This window comes from Elephantulus edwardii, unplaced genomic scaffold, assembly GCF_000299155.1.
Source record: "Elephantulus edwardii isolate Elephantulus edwardi_28Jun2011 unplaced genomic scaffold, EleEdw1.0 scaffold00151, whole genome shotgun sequence".
Classification (NCBI taxonomy): domain Eukaryota; kingdom Metazoa; phylum Chordata; class Mammalia; order Macroscelidea; family Macroscelididae; genus Elephantulus; species Elephantulus edwardii.
The window spans coordinates 3,398,795-3,402,633 of record NW_006399901.1 but is presented as its reverse complement, the minus strand read 5'-3'; positions in this window follow the sequence as shown (position 1 = coordinate 3,402,633).

Here is a 3,839-nt window from a genome sequence, read left to right as displayed (position 1 = left end):
GGTAAGATTTGTGCTCTCCTGGAGAAAGGACTCATATCTTTTTATATATAATATTTTGTTCATTGTTGTATATTTTCTTTTCCTCTCCTCGCCCCTTCCCCAGCCCTCTCCATAATGTACCTCTTGTACCAGATTTTTGTCATACATATTGTTGTCATACAATGCTCAATTTTGTTGTCATTCAAATTGTTGTCATACAATGCCTAATCATATATTCATTTTGGACAGATATTTCCTTCATCTGTTCTAATACATTGTTCATTATCTATCCACTCTTTTCCAGTTCTCTCCCCAAACCTCTCATGTCAACAACAGTGTTATTCAGTATTTGTCCTTTTATGACTGTGATATTTTGCTCAGTATAATGTCCTCCAGGCTCCCCCATGTTGTGTAATGGTTTATGAGTTCATTGTTTTTTCAGAGCTGCATAATATTCCATTTTATGAATGTCCCATCATTATTCTATCCATTCATTTGTTGATAGGCACTTGGGTTGCTCTTTGCAACTCTCTTTGCTATTGTGAATAAAGCAGCGATAAATATGAGTGGGAATACATCTATTTAAGTCATGGCTCTGGTTTCTTTAGGGTATATTCCCAGTATTGGAATTACTGGATCAAATGTATTTCCATTTCCAACTTCTTGAGAAAGCATCAGACCACTTTCCATGGTGGCTTTAACCTTTAACCATTTTGACATTCCCACCAGTAGCGAATAAGAAGAGTAACAATCTTTTCACATCCTCACCAGCATTTGTTGTTTGCTGCTCGGTTGAACTTTCCTATTGTTGCTGAGATGAGATGGTATCTCACAGTTGTTTTGATTTATATCTCTCTGACAGCTAGGGATTTTGAACATTCCTTCATGTGTTTGTTGCCATCTGAATGCCTTCTTTGGTGAAGAGTCTATTCATATCTTGTGCCCAGTTAGTGATTGAGTTGTTTACCTTTTCCTTTGTGAGGTGCTGGAGTATTTTATACATTTTAGATATGAGTCCCTTATCAGATATGTGATTGTCAATTTTTTTTCCAGTCTGTGGGTTTCCTTTTTACCCTGTTGGAGAAGTTTTTCGATGTGCATAGGAATTTGATTCTTAGAAGGTCCCATACCTCTGTTTTATTCTCTCCTGGTTGTAGGGAGGGGTTTTTGTTATGCTTAGAAGACTATTTATGCTGTGGATGGGGGCTTCTAGAGGTCTTCTTAGATTTTGTCTGATGAATTTTATAGTCTTTAGTTTTATTTCTAGTTTCCTGACCCATCTTGAGTTTCTTTTTGTGTATAGTGTGAGGTGTGAGCTTGCTTAAATTTTTTACAGACGGTTTTCCAATTTTAACACCATCATTTGTTAAAGCTACTATAATTCCCCAGTTAATTGATTTCATCTTCTAATCAAAGGTCAGTTAATCATAGGTAAATGAGCTGATTTCTGGGTCCTTAATTCCATTTCATTGATCTATGTGTCTGTCTCTGTACTAGTATCATGCTTTCTTGACAACCACAGTTGTGTAGCAGGATTTGAGATCAGGGAGTGTGATGCCTCCTACCTTGTCTCTCATTTTCAGTAGTGTTTTACTTATTTGAGGTCTCTTTTCATTCCATGTACAATTGAAAACTGCCTTTTCCATCTCATTGAAGAATGGAATTGGTATTGGGAATGCATTGAACTTGTAGATTGCCTTTGGTAGAATTGTCATTTTTATTATATTGAGTCTTCCTATCCATGAGCATGGTATAATCTTCCATTTCTCCAAGTCTCTTCTATTTCTTGTAGCATTGTTTTATAATTTTCCTTATACAGGTCTTTTTTGTCTCTAGTTAGATTGATTCCAAAATATTACATCTTGTAATTAGCTATTGTAATTGATATTGCTTCTCTTAGCTTCGTTTCTATATTCTCTATAGAGAAATCCAACTGTTTTTTGTACGTTGAACTTGTACCCTTTTAAGACTCATAGCTTTTATCAAATTCTCAGAAAAGCCAGTGACCCTGGGGGAGGGAGGAGAGAGAGTTAAGATAAACTTTACAGAAAGCATAATATTGAGATATCCCAAACTCCTCCATCAATCCCTGGCAGGGAGGATAGGCTACAAAGGGTCAAGACTGAAGGTCAATGGCAGAGAGAAAGCATAAAGCTCAATGTGATGTGTAGTAATGAGGGATGTCTTCAATTTGCCCAGTGGCTAAAGTGGTGAAGAAGAGAGGAAATATTTTCAGAAATGCTTAGGAACTGAAAGCATAGAACTTGGTGATTAGCTGCATTTCCTATACAGATATTTTTAAAGAGACAGAGAAACATTAAGGATGACTCCCACATTCTGGCTTAACTGGGAATCAGGTGGCATTCATCTGGCTTGTGAAATGTTGAGGAAGGGATAAGATTGGAATGATGATGATGTGATGATGCATAAAATTGGAGCCATGTTGATCTTTTCCAGACCCTCCGGGCTAAACTCTGATGGGCTGTCCTGTGGGTTGTCAGAAACCCCAGTGTGCGACATGGAACCAGCACTGTGGAAGACACAAATCAAAAACTGCAGATTCTCAGTGAGCTTTCAATGACAATGTGGTAAGCGGAAAGGTATTTTCTCACTTAAATTGCTACCTTTTTATAGAGATAAGCAGGAGCGGTATCCAATTCCGAAACAAGATGCCTCTGGAAACTCTATGAGCTTTGAGCAACGACGAGAGTTGTAGGAAGGCTTCATGTCTTGCGTTCATAGCGTTGCTATGAGTCAAGCGCAACTCAATGGCAATCAACAACAACAACAATGTAGATGCGTGCTTGTACACATTACATATATACACATACCACTCCTCTCCCAAACTTCCTCTCTTGGTAAAGAGGACCACCACACATTTATTTGCTCATCTCGGAATCCTCTCGTGGCATCATCCCCACCCTTATGACTAACCTTTGAGCAGGTCTTATTGGTCCTAACACCAAAATAATGCCAACTCCAGCCACAGCTTTGCTGCTGCCCTGCTGGCCATCATCCTGAATGACTGAGTGCCCATCCTCCCGGCCCTCTCCCACTCCCATTCTTGTACTCATCTAATTCATTCTCCACACAACAGCCAAGGGATCTTTTTCAGATTCAATCAAATCACATACACTTTTGCACAAGAGCCTCCAGCAATTCCTTTCAGAAGAGAAGCTAAGTCTTCATGACTTCTGCCAGTCTCTCCAGGATCATCTCACACCTCTCCTATCCAAACTCCAACCACCAGCCACACTTGCCTCATTTTTCTCTTCATCTAGTGTGCCCAGATCTCTCTTTCTTGGGATCTATGCCTTTTTGTTGTTTTCCCTCGTTCTCCCTGCACCTCTCCATATAACAGACTCAGCTTCATATCCTCTAGGATCATTTCAGATTTCACCTCCTTCGAGATCCTTGGCTAGTCAAACTAAAATTACTCAGACCAACCTCATTATTTAGTATTCAGAACCAAATACAAATTCTGCTCATCTGTTTATTGCCTGACTTCCCCACTGGAAAGGCAGTTCTTATTCACTGCTTTATCTTTAGTGCCCACCACATATGGCCTAGCACATATATACACCTAAGAAATACATATTAACTAGATAAAACTTATTGCAGGTAGTTTTAAATCCTTTTTTAAAATAAGGAGGAGGCACAGAGCATGGGAGTGGATGGGTGGATGGGAATATAAATTTTTAACACATTTATAGAATAATTTGAGAACGTTTATCAAATTTATACATAAACTCTTTGACGTACATTTACATACTCTTTGACCAAAAACTCATGTAGTAAGGGGCCACAAAAAGCTACAATGGTGTAAAAGGCTTACAGTTTATGATTTATGTTGCAGTAGC